Source organism: Mus musculus, chromosome Y (genome assembly GCF_000001635.26).
Source record: "Mus musculus strain C57BL/6J chromosome Y, GRCm38.p6 C57BL/6J".
In the NCBI taxonomy this organism is placed as follows: domain Eukaryota; kingdom Metazoa; phylum Chordata; class Mammalia; order Rodentia; family Muridae; genus Mus; species Mus musculus.
The window spans coordinates 60,323,904-60,337,342 of NC_000087.7; positions in this window are offsets into that span (position 1 = coordinate 60,323,904).

A 13,439-nucleotide genomic window follows, 5' to 3' on the forward strand; every position below is an offset into this window, starting at 1 on the left:
GGATGTCAGATCTTCTAAATCTGTTTTGCTTGCTCTAGGAAGTTTGCCATCATCACCTCAAGAATCTGGTAGACATTCATCTTTTACTCAAAGAGGTGTAGAAATATTCCCATCTGGTCCAGGGAATCAAATATATTCGCAATCAATCCAGGGGGCCTGACACATTCCATCATAGCCCAGGCAATGACACATCACTCAGGACCTGCTAAAGGGGCTCTACTGCATTCAGCTTCTTCTCCAGCAGAATCAGAAATAAATGAATATTCTCCGTCTTTCTGAGGGACTTCAGACAGCTCCAGATGTGCTGGACTGCGTCTGAATCTTACTATATCACTACATGTGCCACCATCATCTTTGAGATCTGAGCAAGGAACTGTGGGATTCTTGTCTATCGCAAGAAAGAAGTCTGAAAGTGACTAAAACTAAAGACATGATTCTAGGGTCTTCCATGTAATCTCAGGGCACTGAAGGGGCATTGTTCATCTGCACAAGCCACAGTAGGAAAGTCCATATCTGTAAAGCAGACTGTGGGAACATTGCCTCCCACCCCAGGACGATTGGGGTCTATGAAAAATACTCAAGTGCTACCAGAATCTATGTCAATTGATCAAAGGCCCCTGGAAATTTCTTCATCTTCACAAGGGACTGTAGGTTATTCATCTTCCCAAGAGGCTTTTGGACATTTCTGTTCTGCCTAAGGTCTCCTAAACTGCCCATATCTAAACAGTGGACTGCAAAAAATGTTTCATAAGCTCAAGATAGTTTGAATGCTCCAACTTCTTTGCAGACAGTTATGAATTTTCGCCAACTGTCCAAAATTTTGCACAAAAATCACCATCTTTCCCAAGGGAAACTATACATTTCCTACCTTTCCAGAAATCTCAAGAATACTTTTGTCCTTAACCATCAGATGTAGGACATTGCCCACCTCTACTGGGTTCTCAGGAGCATCTTGTACCTCCTACAGTGGTTCTAGAAGCTTTTCCATCTTTTCAAAAGCCCCCAAAAAATTCCAGGGCCAAAGAGGGAACTTTATGCATATAAAGTTATTTTTTTCTTCAACCAAAGAAATCTAGAAAATTCAACAGGTTTCACAGGGATATTGTCACAATATAAAGAATCACAGAGTATTTTAGGACATTTTTAAAGAGTGAGAGAAGATGTAACATCTTCTCAGTCTACTTCATCAACTCTAAGAACTCCTTAGAACGCCACCATCACCTCCAAAACTTGATAGACAATAACATTGTACCAAGGAGATGCAGAGACTTTCCCATTTGGCCAAGGGAATCCAGTACCTTGTAATCTGCCCAGGGACCTCTGAAACTTTCTATCTCAGCATAGTCAATGATGAATACATCACAATGTTCTGAATGTTCTCATAATCCTCTGGGTCTTTTTTCCACATAACAAGTGACTCCAGCATCTTCTGATTATTCTCATGAAAGTTTGAGTCCCTTTCTCTCTGCAAAGGGGACCTTATATCTGTCCACATGTCCACAAAGGTATATACAACAATCTACAACTTCCCAAAAGCTTTCAAATCCTTCTTTACATAAAAAAGGTATAGGAAGTCAGTCCACATCTACACACTACACAGTAGCAGACTCACCATATTCCTCAGTGTGTCAGTGATATACCCACCCTACTCAAAATATGTCAAGGATTTTGAGATCTGACCAAGAATCTCTGAGTATTTTGGCACCTGCACAAGGCTCTGTAGAACCTTTGCCATCTTCTAGGGGACTCTAGGATATTCCTCATTTGCATCAAATGCACAAAAAAAATTCAACAGCTATCTCAGGATATGTGATATCCAATGACTCACTTCTGGCACTTGCAATTTTTGCCCAACTTATTTCATTACTTGATTCCCTAATCCTTTTGATTCCTTTCCTTACACAGAAGAACCTTTAGATCTCTCTAAACCTACAGAGGGGCCTTTGACTTCATATCAGGGACCAAATGAGTATTTTAATACTCCATAAAGGGTACAAAAAACAGATCCAACTGCTTCAGATATGTCAGGTTCTTCCAAAGGATCCATGGTAATTTCTTTATCTGGACAGGGAACACTAGGATCTCTATCATCTACCCTAGAGCCTTTGACAATGTCCCTATCTGTTCACGTGAATCCAGGACCTTTGTTATCTGTTCAAAAAGCTGGAGGCCCTTGCCTGTCCTTTAGAGGAGAATATGAAAGGTTGCACCTGTACAAAACGCAAGCCAGGAATATCAAATGTTACACCAGGAGCTTTGGAAATTTCAGCATCTACCATAGTGCATCTAGGATCACATTTATCTGTCTAATTATATTTGAGAGTGTCACAACCTGTTGTATTGACTCAGAGACCTTCCCTGTCTTGTCATGGTGTAGTAGGAACATCAACATCTGCCCAACGGCCTTCAGAAACTTCCTTGTTATCCCAAGAATCTCCAGGACCTTGTTAGAAAAATGCGGCTTTAGGATATTCACCATCTGATCCTAAGATCTTGGACTTTCTAATTCAGCGAAGGAAAAACTAGAAACAATGCCTAATATGAAAAACCCTGCAGAAATACCATCTGTCACCCAAGAGATCATAGAATCTTTGTCAGCCACATAAAATTCTCCCAGATTACCAGTTCCTTCAACACTTAGTCCAGAGTTGGAAGAATCTCTGCCATGTAACCAATCTGTTTGTAAGAGTTCAAAATCTGTGGCAGGGTCTCTAGAATCTTTGCTATCTGTGCCAGGGTCTCTGTGTCTTATGAAACACAATGTAGATGTGCTGAGCCCTTTAGTATCTGATCAAGGGATCCTTGGAACACCTACATTAGCCCAGGAATATGTAGAAGTTTCTCAACTAGCTCAGGGGACTCTAGAACCTATGCCATTTAGAAAAGACACTGCGGGTACTTCCTTTTCAACAGAATTTCCCAGACTGTCACTTTATACAGACAGGGACTTAATTCCAACCCCTTCTCATGATGATGGCCAGATAGTTACTCTTATCAGAGGAAGAGCCCGAGTACCTAATTCTAACCAAAGGACATTGAAACATGTCTCATTTTCAGAAGGAGATATCAGATACTGCCTCTCAGAACTTGATGTTTTAAAATGCATCTCTTCTGCCAAAGGTAGCCTCACATCATCCAAGTATGCTGAAAAGGAATCCAGTCCTTCCTCTACTCCTCCAAGAAGCATCTCCACCTTTTAATCTTCACAATTGAGTTTCACATCTAGCATTCCTTATAAGAAAGATCTCAGTTATTCTCCTCATCCAAGGGGTTGTCCCAAACCTTCTATACTGCAAAAAATAAGACTAATGTTTTCCTCTGTAGATCAAGCAGGCCTGAAATCTGTCCTCTAAAAAGATGCTAGCTGGAAACACTGCCATTATTCCAAAATGCTGGTAAGATCTTGCACATCTAAGAAAAAAAGGTGCAAATCTTAAAACTGTGACTACCATAACCCTCACTACTTCTGATACTGCTAAAGGAGCCTTTGGATACTCACCATCTCATGAGGAGGGCCTCAGAAGTCCTCCACCAAACCAAGGTGAATACAGACCATCCAAATCTATTTTATCTTATCAGAAAAGGACCGTTCGGACCAATGGGACACTCAAGCTTCCCATTCAGAACATGACAGTGGCAAACCATGATCCATGCCTAGAGAAGAGTGCATGTAAACCACTATATTTATCATGAAAAGAGCCTCAGATATTTCATGTCTCCTCATGAGATTCTCAGAAATGCTACTTCTAATAGGAGGAGAGAGTAGTGCCTCTAATACCCAAAAAGCCCTGTAAATTTCTCCTCCAGAACAAGAAGGCATTGAGTTACCTCCAGATGGAGAAAGTCCCTATAGAGGTATCAAATTATTGTCATCACCCCAAGAGGATATCAACCACCATTTTTTTACTAAGTAGTGCTCAAAACATGTTTCTACTGCCAAAGAGAGAGAGAGAAACACATAACTTCCATTAATACAAAAATAGCCACAGAATTGGCTACTTTCCTAGTGGGATTCATACATCCATGAATTCCAAATGGAGGTGCCACTTCATTCCCTGTTATGCAAAGTAATTACATGTAATATCTCAAACAGAGGACATGATACTTGCTTTCTCTTGCCCAGGGAGAAAACAATCATTACAATGTGAATTTGGGTGTCCCTTTGTGACCCTTCTGTCCTAGGAGGCCACAAATATATACATCATATGAAAATCAATTTCAAAAGGATCACGGAACAAAAGGGGAGCTGTAGTTCTTTCCTCTCCCCTAAAAGGGAATGTCAGACCATATCAGTCTGAGCATTGTGAACTCAGACTTTCCAGTTCTCACCAAAGGGACATTGGCTATGTGTCCTCTTTCAGTCAGGCTCAGAATGCTTTAGCCTGAAAGAGGCAGGCTCTCAAATGCCCAATCTAAAAAAAATGTGCTTCACAGATGCTTTCTATGAAAAAAGAGATATCATAAATGCTCTAGGAAGCTTATGACTTAATCCTCACTCCCGAATTACTCCTTTGACCCAAGGACACACCAGAACTTTACAGCTTGCCAAATGGAACCTGTAAGGCAGTCCTTCTCAAGAGGGTGGCCAGTGCCCTTCTCTCTTTTACCCTGGCATTTTTCGTTCTTTTTTTGACCCACAGGCTGCCCTGTTTTTCCCTTTCTTTGCCCCTTATGAGCAACATGAGTTTAGAACTTTTACTTCTCATCAACCATCTCTACATCTTACAATTTCTACTCCTAGCTGCTTCAGATGCACATTGAAGCATCACATATGCCCCTGGGACTAAAAGTACAAACAACACCCCCCTTCTGATTAAGAGTATCTAACAATTTGTAGCCATAAGAGTGTGCTATATAATTTCCAGTTCATGTAGAATAGTATGTGCTTCTTCTGATCATTGAGGACCTAGACTAACTAGATCTGATGTAATCCATGACAAATCGATTCCCTTGATATACGGTGCATTGAGTGCTCCTTTTTCTGATCCTCTGACCTCATTACCTCAGTCCAAGGAGCTGAACCCATTTGCTTCAATGGCCGGAGTTTAAGAGTAGCCAGGAATTTCATAAACCCAGGGCATATACTTATATGTTGTCCAGTAGAAACGAGTAAGCCTTGCCATGTTCAGAAGTAGGCAGCTGATTTACCAGGAGAAATAGGTGGGAAGTTCTTCCTAGCATACTGGCGATTGATTATGCTGTTGCATGGCCTGCATGATATTCATATTCTGGGTTCCCAGGAAGCCTCGATAATGAAATATTCAGGCTTTCTTATCTCCCAAAATTGACCTTTTATCTTGAAAAGATACAAGAGAGTTTGATATTTCTGCTTTCCCAAATGTGGTATGAGACTTCCTACCTCTAATGGATGCTATTTTTAATAGGTTATTTGTGGATAAATCAACATTTTCCTCCTTTCAAAGGTTCCTCCAAATTTTGTTTCTTTTAGAGAACCCTAAGATGTATTCCCCTATGCTTGAAGTGGGGTGTAATGCACTTTCCATGACTAAAGGATATGTGAGGTGCAATTGCTCTAAACCAGTAATCCAAATACAAATATTTTTCTCTAGTAATTTTTAGACTTACAGCTTAAGAACCACAGATCTTCCAAAATACTGTATACCAAAGCGTCTTCTGATCTGCCCATGCTGAAATAGGTATTCTCAGATTTGACCCAATTCCCTAAGTGACCTTAAACTAAGCTGTCTAGAACCAATGTGCTGGAGCTGCAAAAATGGCTCAGCAGTTAAGAGCACAGAATTCTTTTCCATAGGTCCTGAGTTCAAAACCCAGAAAACACATGGTGGCTCACAACAATCTAAAATGGGACCTGATGCCACCTTATGGTGTGTTTGAAGGCAGTGACAGTATACATGAAATAGAATATATGTACCTCACAACTTCCTTCAATAAGCTAACAGTGGTTCAGACATACCCATTCTACATCAAATATGTTAGAAACTCACCAGTGTTGCAGGCTGCATTGACTCATGAGAACCAAAATTTTCAGACATTCTTTAATTTCCCTCAGAATTATCACTTCAGAACAAAGGTGTCATATAGGTCCTCAATGAATGAAGATATCCGGAGACATATGACATGAGAAGCAAGACTTCAGACTTCAACAACATCTTAATATGGCCACAAATATGGCTCTTTTACTATCACCATGCAATAGCATTGATGAATTCACAATGGGGCTTCAGATGTACCCCACCAGAACCAGGATAATTTATATTTCCAGCATAAATAGCAACTCCATCAAGTCACGCACCCTGGGTTTCCTCTAAACATAGTAGTCCCTGACATCAAGTATATGACAAAGGGGTCTGCTGACCTTGAATAAAAACACTTTGTTCTTTCTCTGTCTGCACTGGAGGGGTCTGAGGCATGTCCCTCTGATGAAGAAAGTATAGAACTGACATTTGAGAGTAAGGAGTGTGTCTCATACATTCAAGTACAGCTCTGGTGTGCTTAAAACTAAACTGTTAATACCAAGAATTCACAGGAGTTTCACTCTTTGTTCATGGCTTACTCAGGTCTACCATTCAACTAATATAGACCAGAGATTCTCTCAGAAATTATTGTTTAGGGGATACACCTTTCACCACCAAAAAACTCAGAGAAGTCTGGATTCAAGTCCCATGGCCAATGAATAAAAACTTCAGCCTAGATCCAAGGTCAACTCTCTTTAACTTGCTCATCATAAAGGGAATTGTCCTCAACACCCATACTTGTGTGGCCTATTGTAAGTATAAATAGGGAACAGATCCAGGGACTTGGAGCATTCTTGTCAGAACAAACCTCAGAGTGCTGTTAAGTGTGCAGTAGAGTCCTCAGGGATAAGAATTTTTTAGAGTTCTCTGAAGATGTGCATTTAAGGAGTGCCTGGTCCAACCTCCTCTACAGAAGGTAAACAATTATACTCCCCTACTGTCCAACAGGATCAAGGGACTTACTTGGTTCCACAGTTATGGTGTTTCCCTTCCTGTGATGATTGAGGTCTTAAAAATCACCCCTTTGAGTCAATGGGCTCTCATAAAAAATCATTTCTGTTCGGGAACCCAGGGGATATTTTACCTCTGACAAGGAGCATTTTTCTCCCTCTGGTCACATTTCAGATAAATCAAGTCGAGGAGGCCAATCCTGGAACCTTATGCCACTTCCTTGACTTCAGTCACATGACATGGTGTGAAATCATCATTCTAACACAGTTCTGGTGGTTGAACATAATTCTTAGGAGGCAATCATGCTGAAGACAGTAGCTCAAGCTTTTCAAGAATCATGGTATCAATATTTGATGTCTTGCTAATTCTGCTAAAGATATGGATACTCCAGAATGTGAAGAACCATTAGGTGTGGCAAAGGAGGACCTTATGAGTTAAGGTAAGCAATTTTTTGTACAAACTATTATGGAGATTTTCATACTCTGATCATCTCTCTTCTTACAAAGACAACACCACCTTCTTTCTCCCCAAGTAATACTTACTCCATATGTCTTAGATTAAGGAGTCATCAGATCTTACCCTGAAGCAAAGTGAGTCTCTGATTATACCAGTTTGTCCAAAGGAGTTTTGGACATACTTTTAGGTCGAGGAATCCCACACAACTTACTGATATTATGGACTGAACCTTAAATATATATACTAATGTTTCCCAGATTTTCCCTTCAGTTCAAGGTAAAGTCTAGGTTCAAAAACTTTTCAATGAAGAATCTTTGACGTAAATACTCTGACAAGGAACAAATTTACATTTTATCTTTGAATTGGGGAAATATAGACACACCCTTCAGTTTAAAAAGGTCTTAATACAAATTTTGTTGCTTAGGGAGCCTACTGAAAAGCTACTAACATGAAAACTAAAGTTGATGTTTATTTTCACTTGTGGAAAATTTAAATCAACATCTCTTGACCATGCATATCTCAGAAAATTTACTTGTCTTAATAGAATCCTCAGGACTATTCGTCTAGGAGTTCCTAAAATTTCCCATGTTTCCTGGGTGGCCAGGCATGCTCAAATAAAGAAGGGATGTCAAGCAACTCTGAAATGATGTCCTGAGACATGACAGTAAATATATAAGCCCTAACCTAACATTCATACATAATAGGATGTTGCATGGCACTTACCCCCTCTCCAAGGTTTTTCTAATGCATACCATTGTACCAAGAAGGTCTCATTATTTTCTCTTACTCCTAAGTGCCCAGTACTTCCTCTCTTCCCATGTTACCTCAGTTCTTTGTTTTGTTTTGTTTTTCACTGAAGAGAATGTCAGACATTCCTCCTATGACTAAGCCTCCTGCAGACCTTCTCTATTTGCCCAAGATTGTCTAAAGTACTCATTTAGTAGAAATACCCTCAAACTTTCAGTTTCGTTGAAAGTGGGACTCAGTCATTTCTCTTGTGACAAAAGATGTCCCAAACCACTGCCTGCCAAATACAAAAGTGGATGCTCACAGTCATCCATTGGACAGAGCATAAGGTCCTCAATGAAGGAGCCAGAGAAATACCCAGGGACATGAAGGGGACTGAAGCCCCATAGAAGGAACATCAATATGAACTAACTAGTACCCCCCCCCCCAGAGCTCCTTGGAACTATGCCACCAATCAAAGAAAACACATGGTGGAACTTGTGGCTCTAACCACAAGTGTAGCATAGGATGGCCTAGGAGGTCATCAATGGGAAGAGAGGTACTTGGTCCTGTGAAGGCTCTATTCCCCATTATAGGCAAATGCCAGGGCCAGGAATCAGGAGTAGGTAGGTTGGGGAGCGGGGGGAGGGAGAAGGCATAGGAGATTTTCAGAAGGCAATCTAGGAAAGTAGATAATATTTGAAATGTAATTAAAGAGAATATCTAATAAAAAAAAGATGCCCCAGACTAAGTAAGCTTTATGCCATTCCCACTGAAAAAGGTAGAATGATGTCCACTCACATGCAGTTCATTGTAGTACAAAAGGGGGCTATAATTACCTCCTTCAACCTCAAGGAACATAGACATCTAATTGCTTGCCAAGGGTGTATGTGCCATGGAGCAATGACGACAGAGACCTCAGGTTTGGATCCTATGGCCAAGAGGGTCTCATTTATTATACCTGTAGTCATAGGAGTTTCAGATATAGCCTCTTGGGATGCCCAAGAGTATTCTTTCCAAGGGCACCTTAAACTTGACTTAAACTCATATTACCTCAGTGCCACTCTCTATTAGAAAGATTGCAAGGCAAACACAATTGCAACTTCACAGTGGGCTCTCACATGTTTCTGAGTGTAGGGCAGAGGGCAGAACATAGAAAGAAAACTAATATGCATGTGATCTTCCTAGAGTTAGGTGTCAGAAATGCTGTGTTCCTGTCTCTCAGTTATAGATAGGTACAGACAAATACAACCTCAGGTCAGACAACCACTCTCCCTGTTGGAAGAGTGTGCTGATTGTTCCTTGTATTCTTCCCAATAGTATATACAATATATGGATAATGAAAGGTGGGAAGACTAGATGGAAGCAAACTATGCACTACCATTCTGTTCTCCCTCTAACCAAGATAAACTAGATTTTTCCCTTTTGCACAATATAGTGACTTGATCCTGCTACTGCTACTTGGTTAATCATGGCCTGAAACTAACTAACTTACTTTCTCTCTCTCTCTCTCTCTCTCTCTCTCTCTCTCTCTCTCTCTCTCTCTCTCTCTCTCTCTCTCTCTCTCACTCTCTCTCTCTCTCTCTCTCTCTCTCTCTCTTTCTCTCTCTCCCTTCCTTCCTTCCTTCCTTTCTTTCTTTTACTTTCTTTCTCTCTCTCTTTCTTACTTTCTTTCTTTCTTACTTTCTTCCCTCCCTCCTTTCTTTCTTTCTTTCTTTCTTTTTTTCTTTCTCTTTCCTTCCTTCTTTCTTTCTTTCTTTCTTTTTCTCTCTCTCTCGCTTTCTGTCTCTTTCTTTCTATCTCTCTCTCTTTCTCTCTCTCTCTCCCTCCCTCATTCTCTTTCTCTCCTTCTTTCTTTTACTTTCTTTCTTTCTTTCTTTCTTTCTTTCTTTCTTTCTTTCTTTCTTTCATTCTTTCTTTCATTCTTTCTTTCTTCCTTCCTTCCTTCCTTCCTTCCTTCTTTCTTCCCTCCTAAATTTCTTTCTCTTCTTTCCTTCTTCCTTCCTTCCTTCCTTCCTTCCTTCCTTCCTTCCTTTGTTCCTTTCTTTTTTAAGTATTTATTTATTATATATACAGTGTTCTCTATGCATGTGTGCCTGCACATTAGAAGACAGCACTGGATACCATTACAGATGTTTGTAAACTCAGGAGCCCTGGGAGAGCCATCAGTGTTCTTAACCACTGAATCATCTCTCCAGCCCCAGGTTCTTTCTTTATAAACAAAACGGGTCCGGAAGGTCATAGAAGTTGTAGGTATGAACACATGCTACTCAACCTGTTTTCAAGGTATCTCACACCATCACCTTTGGATGAAGGGTCATCAGAATTTTACTTGGGATAGGTGGCCTTCATGACCTACTGCTGTTACCAACAATACCCAAAACCTTCCATTTCTGCCCAAGGTCAGTTATAATAATGACTGGTGTTTACTATTGAAATCTCAGAATTTTCATTTTTCCCAAAGGTACCAAAATCCAGGTATCCTAAGAGCATCCTTACATACATATGAGCCTCAAATATAACACTCCAATCATGAGCTTTAGATCATTTCCCTCCAACAATGGTCTCTAGGAAATTATACTTCACTTAATTCTGCCCTGCATTAACAGAGCCTGAAACTTAGGTCATCTATCCTTCGTACCATCCTTCATGCAAACACCCATATAACTGATGATAAGCTTCAAGAGTGCTTAGAGACTTACAGTCATGCCTGGTGCATAATACTTGTATTGCTGCCAGGCTTACCAAGGTGTATGTGAAGATGGGAATCTTCTAAGTTGTGAAGCAGTCCTACCTCTCCTGCTTAAGGTAGGCTAGGTCACTTCCTTAACCCTAAAGAGGTTGGGGACATTAAGCAGACTCTAATTCTGCTTTAATCTTCTTATCCTAAACATCAATACTTAGACCACTAATTTGTGTCCATTATATATCAAATGCACCCTCTGTATACATGAGGGTCCAACATCTGTCTTTAAGCCTGACAGGCCTGAGATCATCTCTACCTGCCCCAGGCCCCAAACTTCACTTCCAGTCCAAAAGGTCTTCAATAATTACCCTCTCTGATCAGAAAGAATTACAAACTATTCTCTATCTGATGGAGGGCAAAAATTTCCATTTAACTGTGTCTCACATCGAACTCCTCATTTGAAAGGGGCACCAGAATGACTCTTTTTGTTCCAGTGGTTCTCAAATTCACATCCTCTGTCGAAGAGGTCTATAAATGTCATCCAGTCATGCCAGGGCTTCAGTGCCTCTCCCTCTCCCTATGGGAGCCTCAGACACACCACATCTAGTCATAAATATTTCCTCTTCTCCCTGTGTCTATTGGGCAACAAAGCCTTCTCGAATGCCCATATTGGACTGAAATATTTCCTTTTTTTTTCAGTGGTGGACACATACCTTCCCTCTCTTGTAAAGTGTAAATAGATCTTGTCTTATTGACTATGTGTGCCTGCTATATTCCAACTGTCTAAGATTACTTCCAAACTTCATCCTGTTACAAATATTCGGAGACATTCCTCCATTCAAGAAAAGTGGCCTTGCTCTTATGTCATCTGACTAAAGGTTTCATAGACCAAAGATAACCATCCAACCTATTGGAATACTGAAACAATTGCTGCTTGATTTCCACACACCACATAAAATATGTGGATATCCTAAATTCTACAAAAAAGATTTGTAAGCAGATCAAGCAATACTGGGACTCCCTCTTCTCCAGAAGGTATTTGCATTTTCACCAATGTGAAAGGGTATTTCTTATTTATTGAAAATAGCCAGTGATTTTACCCTTCTTACAAGTAGGTTTAGAATTTCACACTTGCAAAGTGTCACAGAAATGCTGCTTATGACTGAATGCTTCAACTTCCTTATTCTCATGAAGTTTGCCACATTACCGCTTTGATGAAGGGCACAACCATCCTACTTCTGTGCAAAACTGCCCAAGCTCCTCCCCTATCTTACTTCAGGAAGATTTAGACATTCACAACAGAGAGTGCTCCAACCAGTGTGGAGCACAGTGTGTTTGAGGAAATCCCCCAGATTCTATATCTTCCCAGTGTATGTCCTACGTATAACTTCTAATTTCCATGGTCTGGGAAGCACTGTTCTGACCTAAGAGATTTCTGAGCACTCTGGACTGAAATCCCAAACAGAAGAGTATCAAGGTAAGGGTAAATCAGTTTACTATCTTTGTTTTGTTTCCTTAGACAGACACATCCTGGCCTCCATGCAGAGGAATGTGTGGATGGACATATATTTAAGGAAGACACTTAACCAGAAAATACTACATACCCTCTTAAAAGACTTCTAAGATTGTTGTCATGCCTACCACTGACATTCAGATGATGTGCATTCTTGATTGTGATTACATGTTTGGAGCTGATGAAGGAGTAAGTACCTGGAATGTCCTAGAATTCTCAAGGTATCAATCAGTGTTCAATTTCTGATCAATAGTGCTGCAGACATAGGAATAACAGGATAAAACTATTCTATACAATCCTATGAAGCTCCTATCACCATCCTCCTATATTAGAGAATCTTAGATCTAACACCAATCCTGAGACGGGCAGAAACAATTCTTCTCCTGCACATAGGGATACTGCATATGTCTCTCTTTGCCCAAAGTATTCCAATTACTGTCTTTTTAATGAATTTGCTTTTAGACTATACCTGAAATATTCCACTTTTCACCAAAGGATCTACCAGCCCTCCCTGTTCTAATAGAGAGCTACCGTCCACCAATATCCAAAGGGTTCTCAGACATTCTAAATATGCCCCTGTGGGAGTAAACTTACTAAGTTTATTTAATTGGGCCTCAGATCCTTCTGCTTTGACCAAAAAGATTACAATCTACTGACTCTGAGTTACCAGGGGCCTCAGATCTCATTTTCCCCAAGTGGTCATCAAATATGCCTTTCTGACCAATAATGACCTTGCAATGTTCTCCTCTGATGGAGACACTTAGTCACCCCCCCCTCTAATTTTAACTCCCAAATGGACCTCCAGACCACCCAAGCTTAAAGTACCTGAGCCGAACATTAAGAAGTACAGCCCAGAACAAAAGCTCATTTCCTCAATGCAGAAACTAAAATGATGTACTCCTCATGATTCATACCTAGACCCAGGAGAATAACATATGCCTGAGAAGAACTAGTGTGGAACTGTCAGCCAGGTTTTTGATGAGTGCTCAGACTGCTTCCTGATCCGGCACCACATTTACTATAGTGGACAGATGCTCTAGTCTCTGATGAGGAGTTGCTAGCTGTTAGGAAGAACCTGGAATGGGCTCCACTGCATGAGGTAGGCTGAGTC